We start from the raw sequence: 19,853 nt of genomic DNA, 5'->3' as shown, positions 1-19,853 counted from the left end.
CCCCTGCAGGCTACTGCTCTTTTTTTACCGGTTGGATACTTCCTCTGAGTGCATGAGAAATGGCTGAAACCAGCCAGGTCGCCTTCTCCTCCTAAATAAAATTTCGACATTCATTAGTACATATGTAGGTTACATTCATATTTTTCATATTTTTATTATTTTCTATAGTTTGTACGCTGGCCGTAACTGCTTCCACATCTACATATGGTGGTGTACTTGCTTTCTCTTTTTTCTACTTGTTTATTGTTGCTACAAGTTCAAACAGTTCTTATATTTCCGTTCTTGTCTTATATGACTTTGGTTAGACATGCGACCTGCAATACCTTAGACTCAAACTCACCAACCCTAGGGAATGATGCCCTATCTTCAGCAGTCATACGTACCCATTTATTGCAAAAAGCCTCTGTGTGTGTACCATACTTTTCACACATAATAAACCGAGCTGACCCTTTGGGCCGCAATCCCCAACTGCACAATCAAGGTGACAGTGAAAGTCTTTCGAGCACTTTCCACTTACTCCTACTCCGCTGATGTACCACGACTCACTCCAATAGTGAACACCGCGTACCCAGTGAGGACCCAAACTGGTTTCTATTCACTGGAAGTTTTAGGATTAACTTACCTTTTCCAGTGAATATCTACCATTGAAGATTTTCCTGAGAGAGACCAGCGAAAACTTCCCTTTTGTTATACACAAATCACGCTTGCGTATGCTCTACACGGCGCTAATGATACCATGGTTTACGCAAAAGGGTATCACGTTGCGCCACGTATCGCACACACAAACACGCGATCCAATTACACAACGTATAGGTTCTTGTAACCTATCCGCCCTACGACCACTGGAGTCGAATCCACAAGCTGCGCTCCTCAGCCGGAGCGTAACACAAAACCTTTACTTCAATTCACAATTCTAAACTTCACAATGCACTATTCTATATCACGCTCCTCTGCAAATCTCCTCACGATTTGCGTATTTCTCTATCTGTATTAACGTAAGTCAGCTGCCTCACACCACCAAGCCTCTGCTTACTTAGTGTCACCACGAGTTCCGGACTTCCGGGGTTCGACAACCGTTCATTCCTACTTTCACTCACTCAATTACACAGTGTTTATTCTTTTTCTGTACAGAAAAATATCACTCCCTTTGATTGATGGTTTTAACCCAGAGGCAGTACAGTCTAAACAAAGTCTTACACTAATCTGCTTTTGAAATCGGATAGTTATGTGCTATAGTATTAAATGTATTCTATCCCGCCTTAAATTTGAACTGCTATTGTGCGGTTATAATTTGCGCTCTCAACTCTACGCAACCTTGCGTAAACACACGACCGTGCATGTCTTTACGCCACGTGTACGCCTCTGTACGCTGTCCTCGCGTACTGTGCCACGTGTACAAACGTGCGTTCGCCATTCAATAAACCACACTACTTCGATGAATGTGAGCAATAAAAACTACTATCGCTCACTAACACAACCCACACTTGTTCTGTATAAACCTTAACGACTAGGTCAGAACTGCGTTTCATGTTTTTATAATTACTCCCTTAACACACTAATTCAAATATATATATATATATATATATATATAAATGGCAAAGAACGAGGCGGCACTCAGGAGTCTTGTGATAAACAGGTGAACTCTGTTTGGAAAACTTTATTGACGTTTCGGGGTACAAGCCCCCGTCTTCAGGACACACAGTCTGAAGACGGGGGCTTGTACCCCGAAACGTCGATAAAGTTTTCCAAACAGAGTTCACCTGTTTATCACAAGACTCCTGAGTGCCGCCTCGTTCTTTGCCATTTATATACCGAGACATCGCAGTCCGGATGGGAGGGCACCGGAGCACGAGCCATGCTCAGATAGCCCGTGGGAGAGTGCCAGACAATTTGTCTTATATATATATATACATATATATATCAAATAAATGTATCCGATTTCACACAGATCTATAATGACTGCAATAATCTATAATTTAAATGCTATGATTCAGATTGGATAGCTATCTTGCAGAACATACACTGATATAAATATACACATAATTATAATAATATTTTATATATATATATATATATATATATATAATAAGATTTTACTCACCGGTAAATCTATTTCTCGTAGTCCGTAGTGGATGCTGGGAACTCCATAAGGACCATGGGGAATAGCGGCTCCGCAGGAGACTGGGCACAACTAAAGAAAGCTTTAGGACTACCTGGTGTGCACTGGCTCCTCCCTCTATGACCCTCCTCCAGACCTCAGTTAGGATACTGTGCCCGGAAGAGCTGACACAATAAGGAAGGATTTTGAATCCCGGGTAAGACTCATACCAGCCACACCAATCACACCGTATAACTCGTGATACTATACCCAGTTAACAGTATGAAATATAACTGAGCCTCTCAACGGATGGCTCAACAATAACCCTTTAGTTAACAATAACTATATACAAGTATTGCAGACAATCCGCACTTGGGATGGGCGCCCAGCATCCACTACGGACTACGAGAAATAGATTTACCGGTGAGTAAAATCTTATTTTCTCTGACGTCCTAGTGGATGCTGGGAACTCCGTAAGGACCATGGGGATTATACCAAAGCTCCCAAACGGGCGGGAGAGTGCGGATGACTCTGCAGCACCGAATGAGCAAACTCAAGGTCCTCCTCAGCCAGGGTATCAAACTTGTAGACTTTTGCAAAAATGTTTGAACCCGACCAAGTAACAGCTCGGCAAAGTTGTAAAGCCGAGACCCCTCGGGCAGCCGTCCAAGAAGAGCCCACTTTCCTTGTGGAATGGGCTTTTACAGATTTAGGGTGCGGCAGACCAGCCGCAGAATGTGCAAGTTGAATCGTGCTACAGATCCAGCGAGCAATAGTCTGCTTAGAAGCAGGAGCACCCAGCTTGTTGGGTGCATACAGGATAAATAGCGAGTCAGTTTTCCTGACTCCAGCCGTCCTGGAAACATATATTTTCAGGGCCCTGACTACGTCCAGTAACTTGGAGTCCTCCAAGTCCCATGTAGCCGCGGGCACCACAATAGGTTGGTTCACATGAAAAGCTGATACCACCTTAGGAAGGAATTGGGAACGAGTCCTCAATTCCGCTCTATCCATATGAAAATCAGATAAGGGCTTTTGCATGACAAAACCGCCAATTCTGATACACACCTGGCCGACGCCAAGGCCAACCGCATGACCACTTTCCACGTGAGGTATTTTAGCTCTACGGATTTAAGTGGCTCAACCCAATGCGACTTCAGGAAATCCAACACCACGTTGAGATCCCACGGTGCCACTAGAGGCACACACGGGGGCTGAATATGCAGCACTCCCTTAACAAAAGTCTGAACTTCAGGCAGTGAAGCCAGTTCTTTTTGGAAGAAAATGTACAGAGACGAAATCTGGACCTTAACGTAACCCAATTTTAGGCCCGTAGTCACTCCTGACTGTAGGAAGTGCAGAAATCGACCCAGTTGAAATTCCTCCGTTGGGGCCTTCCTGGCCTCACACCAAGCAACATATTTTTGCCATATGCGGTGATAATATTTGCGATCACATCTTTCCTAGCCTTAATCAGCGTAGGAATGACTTCCTCCGGAATGCCTTTAGGATCCGGTGTTCAACCGCCATGCCGTCAAACACAGCCGTGGTAAGTCTTGGAACAGGCAGTGCCCCTGCTGCAGCAGGTCCTGTCTGAGCGACAGAGGCCATGGGTCCTCTGAGAACATTTCTTGAAGTTCTGGGTACCAAGCTCTTCTTGGCCAATCCGGAACCACGAGTATTGTTCTTACTCCTCTCCTTCTTAGTATTCTCAATACCTTGGGTATGAGAGGCAAAGGAAGGAACCCATACACCGACTGGTACCCCCACGGTGTTACCAGAGCGTCCACAGCTATCGCCTGAGGGTCCCTTGACCTGGCGCAATATCTTTTTAGCTTTTTGTTGAGGCGGGACGCCATCATGTCCACCTGTGGCCTTTCCCAATGGTGTACAATCATTTTGAAGACTTCTGGATGAAGTCCCCACTCTCCCGGGTGGAGGTCGTGCCTGCTGAGAAAGTCTGCTTCCCAGTTGTCCACTCCGGGAATGAACACTGCTGACAGTGCTAACACATGATTTTCAGCCCATCTGAAAATCCTTGTGGCTTCTGCCATCACCATCCTGCTTCTTGTGCCGCCCTGCTGGTTTACATGGGCGACCGCCGTGATGTTGTCTGACTGGATCAACACCGGCTGGTGTTGAAGTAGGGGTCTAGCCTGACTTAGGGCATTGTGAATGGCCCTTAGTCCCAGAATATTTATGTGTAGGGAAGTCTCCTGACTTGACCATAATCCTTGGAAGTTTCTTCCCTGTGTGACTGCCCACCTGCCTCGAAGGCTGGCATCTGTGGTCACCAGGACCCAGTCCTGTATGCCGAATCTGCGGCCCTCTAGAAGATGAGCACTCTGCAGCCACCACAACAGCGACACCCTGGCCCTTGGAGACAGGATTATCAGCCGATGCATCTGAAGATGCGACCCGGACCACTTGTCCAACAGATCCCACTGGAAGATCCTTGCATGGAACCTACCGAATGGAATTTCTTCGTAAGAAGCTACCATCTTTCCCAGGACTCGCGTGCATTGGTGCACCGACACCTGTATTTGTATTAGGAGGTCTCTGACTAGAGATGACAACTCCTTGACCTTCTCCTCCGGGAGAAACCCTTTTTCCTGTTCTGTGTCCAGAACCATACTCAGGAACAGTAGACGCGTCGTAGGAACCAGCTGCGACTTTGGACTATTCAGAATCCAGCCGTGCTGTTGTAGCACTTCCCGAGATAGGGCTACTCCGACGAACATCTGTTCCCTGGACCTCGCCTTTATAAGGAGATCGTCCAAGTACGGGATAATTATAACTCCCTTTTTTTCGAAGGAGTATCATCATTTCGGCCATTACCTTGGTAAATACCCTTGGTGCCGGGGACAGACCAACGGCAACGTCTGGAATTGGTAATGACAGTCCTGTACCACAATTTTGAGGTACTCCTGGTGAGGAGGGTAAATGGGGACATGCAGGTAAGCATCCTTGATGTCCAGTGATACCATGTAATCCCCTTCGTCCAGGCTTGTAATAACCGCCCTGAGCGATTCCATTTTGAACTTGAACCTTCGACTATAAGTGTTCAAGGATTTCAATTTTAGAATGGGTCTCACCGAACCGTCTGGTTTCGGTACCACAAACATTGTGGAATAGTAACCCCGTCCTTGTTGAAGGAGGGGTACCTTGATTATCACCTGCTGGAAGTACAGCTTGTGAATTGCCACCAGTACTACCTCTCCACGAGGGCAGCAGGCAAGGCTGATTTGAGGTAACGGCGAGGGGGAGTCGCCTCGAACTCCAGCTTGTATCCCTGTGATACTATTTGCAGAACCCAGGGATCCACCTGTGAGCGAGCCCACTGGTCGCTGAAGTTTCCGAGACGCGCCCCCACCGCACCTGGCTCCACCTGTGGAGCCCCAGCGTCATGCAGCGGACTCAGAGGAAGCGGGGGAAGATTTTTGATCCTGGGAACTGGCTGTCTGGTGCAGCTTTTTCCCTCTTCCCTTGTCTCTGTGCAGAAAGGAAGCGCCTTTGACCCGCTTGCTTTTCTGAAGCCAAAAGGACTGTACCTTATAATACGGTGCTTTCTTAGGCTGTGAGGAAACTTGGGGTAAATATTTTCCTTCCCAGCTGTTGCTGTGGATACGAGGTCCCAGAGACCATTCCCAAACAATTCCTCACCCTTATAAGGCAGAATCTTCATGTGCCTTCTAAAGTCAGCATCGCCTGTCCACTGCCGGGTCCCTAATACCCTCCTGGCAGAATGGACATTGCATTAATTCTGGATGCCAGCCGGCAAATATCCCTCTGTGCATCCCTCATATATAAGACGACGTCTTTAATATGCTCTATGGTTAGCAAATAGTATCCCTGTCCTGACAGGGAAATAGACCACGCTGCAGCAGCACTATCCATGCTGAAGGCAATTGCAGGTCTCAGTATAGTACCTGAGTGTGTATATACAGACTTCAGGATAGCCTCCTGCTTTTTATCAGCAGGCTCCTTTAAAGTGGCCGTATCCTAAGACGGCAGTGCCACCTTTTTGACAAACGTGTGAGCGCCATATCCACCCTAGGGGATATCTCCCAACGTGACCTATCCTCTGGCGGGAAAGGGTACGCCATCAGTAACTTTTTAGAAATTACCAGTTTCTTATCGGGGGAACCCACACTTCTTCACACACTTCATTCACTCATCTGATGGGGGAACAAAACACTGTCTGCTTTTTCTCCCCAAACATAAAACCCCTTTTTTGTGGTACCTGGGTTAATGTCAGAAATGTATAACACATTTTTCATTGCCGAGATCATGCAACGGATGTTCCTAGTGGATTGTGTATATGTCTCAACCTCGTCGACACTGGAGTCAGACTCCGTGTCGACATCTGTGTCTGCCATCTGAGGTAGCGGGGGTTTTTGAGCCCCTGATGGCCTTTGAGACGCCTGGGCAGGCGCGGGCTGAGAAGCCGGCTGTCCCACAGCTGTTACGTCATTCAGCCTTTTATGTAAGGAGTTGACACTGTCGGTTAATACCTTCCACCTATCCATCCACTCTGGTGTCGGCCCCAGAGGGGGCGACATCACTTTTATCGGCATCTGCTCCGCCTCCACATAAGCCTCCTCATCAACCATGTCGACAAAGCCGTACCGACACACCGCACACACACAGGGAATGCTCTGACTGAGGACAGGACCCCACAAAGTCCTTTGGGGAGACAAAGAGAGAGTATGCCAGCACACACCAGAGCGCTATATAATGCAGGGATTCACACTACCCACAGAGATTTTTCCCTTATAGCTGCTATAATACACATATTTGCACCTAAATTTAGTGCCCCCCCTCTCTTTTTAACCCTTTGAGCCTGAAAACTACAGGGTAGAGCCTGGGGAGCTGTCTTCCAGCTGCACTGTGAAGAGAAAATGGCGCCAGTGTGCTGAGGGAGATAGCCCCTTTTTCGGCTGACTTTCTCCCGCTTTTTTATGGATCCTGGCAGGGGTATTTTACACATATATAGCCTCTAGGACTATATATTGTGTTATTTTGCCAGACAAGGTGTTAATATTTCTGCTCAGGGCGCCCCCCCTCAGCGCCCTGCACCCATCAGTGACCGGAGTGTGAGGTGTGCATGAGGAGCAATGGCGCACAGCTGCAGTGCTGTGCGCTACCTTGTTGAAGACCGAAAGTCTTCTGCCACCGATTTTCAGGACCATCTTCATGCTTCTGGCTCTGTAAGGGGGATGGCGGCGCGGTTCCGGGACCGAACGATCGAGGTCGGGTCCTGTGTTCGATCCCTCTGGAGCTAATGGTGTCCAGTATCCTAAGAAGCCCAAACTAGCTCCAATCAGGTAGGTTCGCTTCTTCTCCCCTTAGTCCCTCGTAGCAGTGAGTCTGTTGCCAGCAGATCACACTGAAAATAAAAAACCTAAAATATACTTTCTTTTTCTAGGAGCTCAGGAGAGCCCCTAGTGTGCATCCAGCTCAGCCGGGCACAAGATTCTAACTGAGGTCTGGAGGAGGGTCATAGAGGGAGGAGCCAGTGCACACCAGGTAGTCCTAAAGCTTTCTTTAGTTGTGCCCAGTCTCCTGCGGAGCCGCTATTCCCCATGGTCCTTACGGAGTTCCCAGCATCCACTAGGACGTCAGAGAAATATATATATATATATATACATAGAAACATAGAATTTGACGGCAGATAAGAACCACTTGGCCCATCTAGTCTGCCCATTTTTTTTATCCTTTAGGTAATCGCAACCCTCTTTGAACCTTAATTCCTTGTAAGGATATTCAAATGCCTATCCCAAGCATGTTTAAACTGCTCCACAGTCTTAGCCTCTACCACCTCTGATGGGAGGTTATTCCACTTATCCACTACCCTTTCTGTGAAATAATTTTTCCTTAAATTTCCCCTGAACCTGCCTCCCTCCAGTTTCAGTGTATGTCCTCGAGTTCTAATACTTCTCTTCCTTTGAAAAATGTTTCCCTCCTGAACTTTGTTAAAACCTTTGGTATATTTGAAAGTTTCTATCATGTCTCCCCTTTCCCTTCTCTCCTCCATACTATACATATTAAGATCTTTTAGCCTTTCTGGGTACGTTTTGTGATGTAGGCCATGCACATATATATATATATATATATATATATATATATATACACACTATATACTGCACTTCTATGAAACACCTTCATATGTATTTGTGGGCACACTGAATGACTGTATTCTATCATATCAAAGATATTTGCCTTGCTTGTACAAGAAAGTAGTTACACAAGTTAATTAGCATTTCAATTGCTATCCTACCCTAACAAACAGACTCCACAAGTCCTGGAAGAAAAATAAGACAAAAAAAAACTATCTTTTTCTTTTCTATCTGTGTGCAACTCCATTACATTATTTAAGGGAATTACACACAGACAAAAAAAAAAAAGTATTCACTTATCTCACCATTTACTCTCACCAGGCCCAATTGAAACTATTTGTAATTGACTATGGCACGGGTTAGATAACTTTATTGGTAACTTATAAATGGTGCTTGATTTGTAGATATGTGGAAACTTTGTGACAAAGGAAACTGATTGTTTTAACCAGACAAAGTTAGCTATTTAGAAAGTGTCCTTCCTAAAATGGCCACTGCTCCTCCCCCTTTCAAATCCATGTGGCTTGAACAAGATGGTGGACAGGCCATGTGGCTAGCCCAAAATGGAGGACAGACCATGCGGCTCCTTTGTCACAAAGAAATCACACTCTATACAGGCACCAAAAGTTACTTTAGGCCTAAGTTTAAAAAGTATACAAATTTTCTCAGCATGCTAACACAGCTATATTATGGCTATGCAGCAACTTTTAAATGTTCTTTAAATTTACTTAACAGATAAACAATCCAATCTGAATCAAACACAATATGACTTATTTGAACTTTGTTTTGCAACAATAAAAATACGCTGTAGCATTTTAAATATTGTGAGAAACTCACTGTCCCTTGAATTTCATATCAGCGCCTTACTGATAGCACAAAAAAAACACACGGATGTGATTCAGCAGCATGTCGCGATGCGTCCATCGTTAGCTGGTCGACCACAGCGGCGCTTGTACAGTGCATCATCAAGAACATGATATCGTGGACGCAGCCCCCATCTGTTCAAGTCAAATTACTTTCTAACAAATATTTAAAATGCCAGCTCTAATATATACTGTGGACGCCTGCGCATCTTATTACCATGTGCTATGAATGTGCGTTATACATCGCAAAACACTACATCCCATAAGAGAAAACAATACACTCACACATTATCTGAGTTCCAAAGCTCATTGATGTATATATTTGTTATTAAAAGGATATGTATTCAATATATCACAATGTACAGTATATATATAGTTACATGGTTACAGTTTACACAGTAAGCAGTTATTACAAACTAATTCAAATACAGACACGGCCAGCAATGCATCACCATCTCCCTCAATGCACTTTATAATCGCTCCAGTTCCTCCATCTTTAGCTGTGCCTCAACACCAGCTAATAGCAAAATATTACCAACACTCCATCTTGCTCAGGACCCAGGGGAAAACAGAGACTTCTGTGTGTGTGATCAGCAATACACTGAGTCTGTTGGGCATATACAGATCTCTTGTTATTAGTCTAGGGGAGGGAACTTTCTCATTCATGATGAGTCATTGGTCAGTTCATATGCAAGCCTTGAAGACATCAAAAGGGCTGGCCTGAGTTTCCTGTCCACGTGCTTTAAATGGAATGTCCTTTGTTGTCAGTTGAATTGTGGCTTCATATTCATACATTCAATCATATCTACTCATGTCAATGTGCTACAACCTAATCAAAGGCACCAAATGAATCTACACATTAATCTGGTTACTTTGACACCAAGCACGACATGTCCATCTTGCTCCGCTCCAATAATACACATACATGACGTTACTCCATTATATAATTTAAAACATTATGATGTCTGGTGCTTGATATGTTTAAATTCATGTGCTATATGAAATATGTGTTGAGTCTATCTTTGTGGCATGTCTGTGTAAATGAATATGTTACCATATATTGCTGTGCTCGCTTCGTGTATTTGCAAGCATACCGACTCATAATGTGTGGAGTCTGTATGTTCTCTCTATGTAATATTTTTGACTTCGACAATATATATATCTTCATATCCTAATTAGTTCTGGCACATGATGTGATAATTTATTTTTACTATGAAATTGTTCTTAAATATGTAATAAATCTTAAATATTATCAATCCAATCATTTCCAACTATAGCACTGCTTTTCTATTTACATCCTCCAGAAGGTAGATACCACCACTGTAAATGAATCATCTCCACCTTTAAATAATCTGGTCCAGCAAATACGAAGCAAAAAACACCCCAAATCTTACAAATTCTCCCATCATATGGAGCAATCCTCAGATATGACACTATTTTGGCACTCTAAAATGATCAAATTCCTTAAATATGCTGGTACTAGTCCTGCTTAAGATGTCTAATTAATATGTTTGATGCTATAGCACAGCATAGTAGTTAGCACTTCATAAGTAATAAAATAATAATAATTGTACCAACAATGGCATACAGATATGTCCCCTCTCATCTATCCCGTGGAATGGATGGCACGTGCAACTATCCACGACACCTTACCACCCATGTGATCCTATAGATTGCGGGTCGGTGTACAGTGCACCCGCAGGGCCGTTGGCAAGCAAGTCGCAGAAATCGTCTCACAATTGCAGCAGCTAGCGGCATAGATGAGCAATGTCTCATCTGTATAATAATACACTGTACATGGGGGGTCATTCTGACCCGATCACACACTGCACTTCATCGCAGCGGTCCGATCGGGTCAGAACTGCGCCGGCTCCGCAGTGTGCCAGTGCATGTCAGGCGGCCGAAGGCCGGCGGGCCACTATGATCGCCTCTTCCTGATTGACAGGCAGAGGCGGTCGCTGGGCAGGGAAAGGCGGAACAACGGCATTTGGTCGCTGTTTCGTGGGCGTAGTCCGGCCAACGCAGGCGTGGCCGGACCGAACGGGGGGTGGGCCGCAGCGGCTGTGTGACGTCACACGCAGCCGCTGCGGGCCGGGGAGTGATGAGTAGCTCCTGGGCAGCATGCTAAAGCTGTGCTGGTCGGGAGCTACTCTTGAAGTGCAAAGGCATCGTCGCTTGTCAGTGTGAATGATCGTAGCTGTGCTAAATTTAGCACAGCTACAATCATCTCGGAATGACCCCCATGGACAGGTTCTACAGGTACCTGCCCAAAACTGCTATCCGTGGCTTTAAACCAAACAAGGAGAAAAATAATGAATTAACCATTACTATCAAGGTAAGGCAATCATGTCCGGCCTGTTATTTTTAACAAGATTGTACTATTAGAATTTGGATACTTGGAAATATTAAGCAATGTGCAACCACAATTGAAGTAAAAATAATGTTTTTACAGGGTCAAAACTCTAGAAGGGGGAATGAAGTATCAAAATCCCATTATACTAATCTTACAAGTGATGGATTCCAAAAGAACTCAGTTTTCTGTTTGTATAACTTAATCTCACAGTAAATCCTGTACTTTCAGCATTTAAAACTAAACACGGAACTGAATGAATACTTTCATTCGAATAGAGTTCCAGCACCTGAACAAACAAAGGTACGAGTATATACATACAGAACCGAGATAACATTTAGAAATGGGACTGGGCTTATATAAATATGTAACAGGCATGTATGTATAATAACACGTAGATGGGGTAGACTTCATGAACAAAGAAAGATATTTAGCTGTTTGCATATGATTCTCGCTCTGCGTCTCAGGGCAGACATACTGTACAGAACAGCTTAGGAATGAAATTGCGCAAGATACAAACATTTAATAGAGCAGATGACATGCTTATATGTAAACATTAGATCTTGAGTTTAAACATGTTTATGGTGCAGAAATAAACTTGTGTGTTCTAAAAGAGATTTTTGTAATGGGAAATCCAATGACTATCAAGGCAGCCAGGACCGAGGTTTAGATATGTGCAATCATCTGTTATTTATGGCAGGAAAGAAACAGCAGCCCAGGAACAGGATTTGACATGTTCTAATTTAACTATCATTATATGAACTATATTTTATAGTTATTTATATATTTTTAAGAAGAACTAAATAATGTACCTTTACTCAAAGTGAATGCTAGGGCTGGATGTAATGCACTGCGAGACGGCCGCAGTGCTGAGTTTCCAGCCCAAATCATAAGTTTTTCTTAAAGCAGCAAACATTTACAAGGCAAAACGTACGAGTTCAGCCGGAATCTCGGAGATCCGGCCATCGCGCAATGCATTACATCCGGCCCTAGGAGTCCAGGTTTGTTTTCTACACCAGGTCAGATAACTGTATAACAATCTTTGTAACTTTTGTTGATACAAAGGTTCAGCATTGCAATTTACTTAGTATTTGCCCCTCAACAAAATAATGAACATTACATATATGCTAAATTGATCATATTACCATGTAGTCATTTACAAACTAGGCTTTGTGTGGTTGAGGTAATCTGACTTGGTTTTCTACACCAGGTCAGATTACTGTATAACAATCTTTGTCACTTTTGTTGATACAAAGGTTCAGCCTTGCAATTTACTTAGTATTTGCCCCTCAATAAAATAATGAACATTACATATATGCTAAATTGATCATATTACCATGTAGTCATTTACAAACTAGGCTTTGTGTGGTTGAGGTAACTGTAAATACACTGCTCAAAAAAATAAAGGGAACACTAAAATAACACATCCTAGATCTGAATGAATGAAATATTCTTATTAAATACTTTGTTCTTTACATAGTTGAATGTGCTGACAACAAAATCACACAAAAATTATCAATGGAAATCAAATTTATTAACCCATGGAGGTCTGGATTTGGAGTCACACTCAAAATTAAAGTGGAAAAACACACTACAGGGTGATCCAACTTTGATGTAATGTCCTTAAAACAAGTCAAAATGAGGCTCAGTTGTGTGTGTGGCCTCCACGTGCCTGTATGACCTCCCTACAATGCCTGGGCATGCTCCTGATGAGGTGGTGGATGGTCTCCTGAGGGATCTCTTTCCAGACCTGGACTAAAGCATCCGCCAACTTCTGGACAGTCTGTGGTGCAACGTGGCATTGGTGCATGGAGCGAGACATGATGTCCCTGATGTGCTCAATTGGATTCAGGTCTGGGGAACACACTCCAGCCACATGAGGTCTAGCATTGTCTTGCATTAGGAGGAACCCAGGGCCAACCGCAACAGCATATGGTCTCACAAGGGGTCTGAGGATCTCATCTCGGTACCTAATGGCAGTCAGGCTACCTCTGGCGAGCACATGGAGGGCTGTGCGGCCCCCCAAAGAAATGCCACCCCACACCATTACTGACCCACTGCCAAACTGGTCATACTGAAGGATGTTGCAGGCAGCAGAACATTCTCCTTGGCGTCTCCAGACTCTGTCACATCTGTCACATGTGCTCAGTGAGAACCTGCTTTCATCTGTGAAGAGCACAGGGCGCCAGTGGCGAATTTGCCAATCTTGGTGTTCTCTGGCAAATGCCAAACGTCTTGCATGGTGTTGGGCTGTAAGCACAACCCCCACCTGTGGACGTTGGGCCCTCATACCACCCTCATGGAGTCTGTTTTGATCGTTTGAGTAGACACATGCACATTTGTGGCTTGCTGGAGGTCATTTTGCAGGGCTCTGGCAGTGCTCCTCCTGTTCTTCCTTGCACAAAGGCGGAGGTAGCGGTCCTGCTGCTGGGTTGTTGCCCTCCTACGGTCTCCTCCACATCTCCTGATGTACTGGCCTGTCTCCTGGTAGCGCCTCCATGCTCTGGACACTACGCTGACAGACACAGCAAACCTTCTTTCCACAGCTCGCATTGATGTGCCATCCTGGATGAGCTGTACTACCTGAGCCACTTGTGTGGGTTGTAGACTCCGTCTCATGCTACCACCGGAGTGAAAGCACCGCCAGCTTTCAAAAGTGACCAAAACATCAGTCAGAAAGCATAGGAGCTGAGAAGTGGTCTGTGGTCACCACCTGCAGAACAACTCCTTTATTGGGGGTGTCTTGCCAATTGCCTATAATTCCCACCTGTTGTCTATTCCATTTGCACAACAGCATGCGAAACTGATTGTCAATCAGTGTTGCTTTCTAAGTTGACAGTTTGATTTCACAGAAGTGTGTTTGACTTGGAGTTACATTGTGTTGTTTAAGTGTTCCCTTTATTTTTTTGAGCAGTGTAATTGTAATTAGTGAGTCCCATTACTAGGATCAAAGAGTAAACATGAGAGAAGTGCGCGGATCGTGTGTTTTGGTTTTGGATCTTTGAGTTTTGGTTTTGCAAAACCACCCTCAAGTGTTTTGGTTTGGATTCGGATTTCAATTTCAGTGTTCAGTGTTCAGAATTCCAAACAGTGAGAAGATCCGAACCGGGACTCGGTTTTTGGTTCAATTCAGATCCACAAAATTTGGGGGAATTCGGATTTCAGGAGAACCGAATCACACATCTCTAGTTAACAGGCAAAGGTCAATAACCTTTACAGGAGAAACAATGTACAGCTGGGGCATGTGTCTGTTAGGCAGTCTCCACATAATAGGACTGAGACTTCTGCCATTTCTACCTAATTGGCCAACCAGAAAGAGTCTTGAAGCAGGATTCTCTTACATATTGCTCACAGGTGACTGGTACAGACCAGGGACGTGGAGGCAGGGGAGGCAGTGCTTCCCCTGTCATTAGTGGTTAAAATAATACAAAGAAAATAATTATGACACAGATTCTGTGTCAAAAGTATCTGCTTTTTATTATAATAACCATTTTTACTTTAAAATTAGGTTTGGGAGGCACTGATAGCGGTGCCTCCCGCTGCCAATAGGAAAGGTGCGGGAGCGGGGAAAGGCCAAGCCGTGGGCAGTAAAAGCCCATTGAAAATAACCTGAGAAGCGGCACTTGTACAAGTGCCTCGGTGGACAGGGACGTGCTTTCACTGTACATGAAAGTATGCCCCTCTCAGTCAGGGAGATGTGATTGGACAGCGGATCTGTCACTGGATACAGCTGTCATCACTGGTTGGGCTGCGGGGATGCGGCAGAGGTGCGGGCATTTGCAGTGGCGGGACCCGGCAAGGATAGCGGGCATGACTGCAGGCCTGGATCCAAGAGGATCCAGTCCCTGCCTGTCATTTTGCAGAGTTTGGCAGTGGAGCGGCTCCAATTTCAAAAATGGTGCCGTTAGCGTCATTTTTTAAATCTAAGATGGCCACCGCGTGCCAATCAAAAATGTGTCTTGTGTATTTTTTTCATATTTTTTTTACAGGAGGATTACAGGTGCCAGGGTTGTTGGGACCTGTAGGCCGCCTGTAACAATATTAGTAAGTCATGAATCCCGCACCTACTGCCACCTGGGGTGCTGGGCATAGCGCTGGGCTTTCTGCCCAGTGCTGATTGTTACTCTTGAGGGGGACTCATTTTTTAATGGGGTCCCCACTTTCCGAGGAATTCCAGCCCTGGGCTGACTGGTTTGGGGGAAGTTTAATGTGATGGCAGGGGAACCCCATACTGAGTGTCCCCCCTGCTATGGCATTACTCCCCCTGCCTGGTTCAGCCTGGTGCTGGCTTTGGTCAAGTATGGGGAACCCCATATTTAAAAAAAAAAATATTGGGGGTGGGGGGGTGTAGAGTGAATCATCCAGTGCCTCCCCAGCCAAAGACCTCACTGCACGTCACTGGTACAGACCCCAGTCAGAAGGGTTTCCCCATTTTACTACAGAAACACACCCAAAAAAAGAGAAGCAAAGGATAAAGTAATAGGGATAGAAAATACAGAGGGCTAGATGCATCATTGCTTGGAAAGTGATAAAATGGAGAGTGAAAGAGTACCAGCCAATCAGCTCCTAACTGCCATTTTTCAAACACAGCCTGTAACATGGAAAGGAATTTTTAATGGTGATGAAAATTTTAAAAATGACAGTAGCGCCTATTAGGGAGTAGTTACATCTCTTTGCTACAGTAGCTGGTAGGTACTTTGGGGCAGAGTTAACAACTAATGATATTCTTGTTAACACTCATTATCTTAAATGGTTCTCCAACCAATCAGCTCTTAACTGTCATGTGCTTGAAAAAATGACAGGATCTGATTGGTTGGAGCACCTCTTAAGATCAGTAATGAGTGATAACAAGAATATATTATATATGCCCTTTATCTCTCTCAACTTTATCTCTCTGCAAGGCTTGGTAAGACGCCACAGACACAAAGGGGGATAAAGGGGTGAAACCAGGAAAGCATGAAAAATCAGAGGAAGGAAGAGAGACAAACAGGAGAAAAGTCACTGAAAGGGATAAGAAACAGCATCAGCAAAGGCTAGGAACAGAGAAAAGATACGTGAGGAGAAATGTTATAGGTCTATTTATTTATTATGAGCACTGCAGCTCTGCCAGGCCACGGTACTCGGAGGGGACGTGGCCAACTTTGGGAGTTGTGGCCAGGCTCCCTCCTTAATAGCAGATCAAAAACATACTATGTGCACTCCTTCTAAGCAGGAGGACGCGTTGCACAGGGGGGTGCTGGTGGCTCAGGGCAAGCTGGTCATAGCGGTATATATGGGGGTGTCCATTCCCCCCGTCCTCCACACACATCACACAGGGAGACAGCACTGGCTGCTGCCACAGTAGCCTCTCTCCCCAGCCCAAAACACAACAGCACACGCTGGCTGGGGAGAGATGCTGCTTGTGACGGTGCAGCATAGGAGGGTGGGGGGATGGACATGGGTCCCCACCGAGCCCCTACAACAGGCCCATACCTGGGTAAAGTGTACCCCCTCCTCTTGGTGGCCCTGGACAGGAGCAGAAAACCCAATTAGCATTGCAGTATGCGACCAGAATGTATCATTGAACACACTCAGGAACAGGGACTCTAAAAGAAGAAGTATATAGAGGGTTGAATTCCACCTCGTTACCACCTCTTGCTTCAGCTGATGGCAGGGCATGTTCAGGAGTGTTTGCTGGTGCTCCAGTCTTCGGCACGCGGTGGCTGAATGCCGAAAGTGGCCCGCAATTTTTCAGGTCACCGACAGCATCTCTTGCACGCCCCTGTCATTTTTCAAAAAATTCTGCACCACCAAATTAATTGTATGTGCAAAATATGGGACGTGCTGGAATTTGCCCACATGTAATGCACGCACAATATTGGTGGCGTTGTCCGATATCACAAATCCCCAGGAGAGTCCAATTGGGAGAGAGAGAAGGCTCTTGTGCGTGCGCACTCTTTGGAAATGTAGGAGAATTCCTATGATATATGAGAAGAAATATTTAAAACATGAATTTTAATGTTTAGAGTTTAAAAAAACGTAATTACCCATATAAGTGATCCATGTGAAATAAAGATATTATAGATAAAGGATTAAAATGTTCTGGTCTGTTTTTTCCCAATGAGTGATTGAAAAGGTTGTAGACACTTGATTGTCTTACCCCCATTTCCCCTGACCAGTACAGAATGTCTGTATTAATGGGACCAAGGAGTGATCATAACAATAAAGATAAGTAAGTCCCAATAAGGGCTGCTTACAAACAGAAATTAATGGTCACCAACATTAAAAAAAACCTGACTTTATGGCATATATCACAATTATTGGTCGTAAGCCTTCAGTAGAGAGAAAATATCGTAAGAACCAGAATTAGTGGTGATACTGCTGTTGGCGTCGCAACTCACATAGAAAGGAAAATAATTCCTGCTCTACAACACCAGGTATTCGCAGGAAGTCTCCTCTCCCTGTACTAACCCAGCCCAACGCTGTTTGGCTTCCAAGATCGGACGAGATCGGGCATTTGCAGCGTGGTATGATAGTAGAGAATTTATGTGATAAGTACACCAATGAGAGTGCACCTATATAGGAAATTAGAAAAAAGGGTGGAAACAATTAGAAAGCGAGAAGAGGTGAATGAGTAAAGTGGGAAGAAATGTGTGGATCTGCTTTCCACGTTAGGCACGGCTCACAAGATCCCACATCCGTGGTATCGTGCTCCGTGGAACGTGGATGAGAGTCAACAGAAAAATAGTGGAACAAGAAAGAGGCACAAAATCAATGATTCCAGTTCAATTGTATAATGGAAAAAAGGTAAGAAAAGTGGGATATTCTGTGTCACCAAACAATTATTATTAAGACCCTGACAGTAAATGCTGATATTGGTGCACATTATAGTACACCTTAGGCTGGAAAAGTATAGGAATTAATTCACATTAGAGAATTACATATCATGAATCAAAAAGGCTAGACCAGAAATGCAATATTATCATCAGTAACTAAAATAGCACTGGAAATCACAATGGATGAAATCATGTAGCAGTATACTGGCCTCTGCTGATGATAGGGCAACCTAGCAGTGTGAGATATCTGCCAGGTGCTATCATAACAGGGTAATAGGCAAATGCAACCTCTGTTAAGGAATTGAATCAGGGTCCTAAAGCAGCAGACATTATATACACAAAATAGGTCTGCTGGGATGTATAGTGAAATACAAATTAGGGTAGTACACAGATATTATCCTGCTGTCTGTGTGTATTCTACACAGGACAGACGTGGGCTTACGGTCACTAAAATTGGAGGTTTCAGGATAGAAGGATCAGGGCATAGTCAGGTGCAGGTGAGGGTGCCAGAAAGTCACTCCATCGGCGGTCCCCCCCGTGGAAGACGCGTTTCGCCCGTACGGGCTTGTTCACTTCCGGGTTTGGAGGGGTGGGTGGGGAGCGGGGTTTTAAAAGCAACTTCAAGGTTCGTATTGGCCGTTAGCCCGATAGGCCGGGCGCAGTGGGCGGGAGCAATCAGCTGCCGCTCAGACGCGCCAGTCAGTGAGCCGGAGACGGAGCATGACGGAGATTTGGGAGGTGGGGATTGTGAGATCTCGGATCTAGATGGCAGTTCATTAGTATAACTGGGAAAGATGGTCAGCGGGTTGCAGAGGGACGGGGATTGTGAAGCTTCAGACGCCATCTTGGTAGATGGCAGATGGAAGATAATACAGAGAAGGAAGGGAAAGCTTTTGGAAAGAAAGGGAAAAAGAAAAATGGGTTTGACAGAAAATATATTGGGGAATAGACATGATGAGGGCTATGAATAGGGAAATTGGATTGGGTTATGGGTATTAAACAGAAAGTCACTGGTGTAAAGGTACATAAAATTGCATTGATTGAGTGAGTGAGAATGTAGGTTGTTAGCCATACATGCGTTTAACATAACTGTGTTATGGTTGGTACCCAGGTTAATGAATGGCCTGGGTTAATTGCGTAAGGCGCATAAGGGGATATATGATAAATATGTAGGCGCCATCGAGATATCGAAATAAGGGAGATGTAAATTAGGGTTAGAAGTGTGAAAAAGCTATGTGTAACGATTTATAAATAATATGAAGGCATAGGAATTGCCATGGAAGTAACGGGATCATGATGACAGAAGTGATTTGTGCTGTTGGAAAAAGAAGTAGGTGAAAATAAAAAAAAACGGGGATAAAATGAATGAAAATGGGATTGATAGTGTGTTTTAAAGTGGCATAAAATGGCCAATGTATAATTGGCCTGAGGTATTATATCAGGTACCGATATCAATAACCTGGATGGTGATGTGATTCACCCTATCTGTGAGGGATAGGAGTAAAGTGAGAAAGAGAATAAATGCAGTGTATTTCAGCAGACGTGTTATATGTAAGTGAGGGGGTGAGGCTGAGGGTGGGTAGGGAGGAAGGGAGAAACTGTGCAGGACAC

General features: G+C 44.6%; 1 pseudogene; it reads right to left on the bottom strand.

Moving 5' to 3' along the window:
* Positions 1 to 17,828: 17,828 nt before the first annotated feature.
* Positions 17,829 to 17,947, bottom strand: LOC134912565 (5S ribosomal RNA; annotated as a pseudogene).
* Between the last annotated feature and the right edge of the window lie 1,906 nt (positions 17,948 to 19,853).

The sequence above is a fragment of the Pseudophryne corroboree genome, chromosome 4 (assembly GCF_028390025.1).
Source record: "Pseudophryne corroboree isolate aPseCor3 chromosome 4, aPseCor3.hap2, whole genome shotgun sequence".
Lineage (NCBI taxonomy): Eukaryota > Metazoa > Chordata > Amphibia > Anura > Myobatrachidae > Pseudophryne > Pseudophryne corroboree.
The sequence above is the reverse complement of the archived record's forward strand: the minus strand, read 5'-3'. Positions and strand labels throughout refer to the sequence as shown.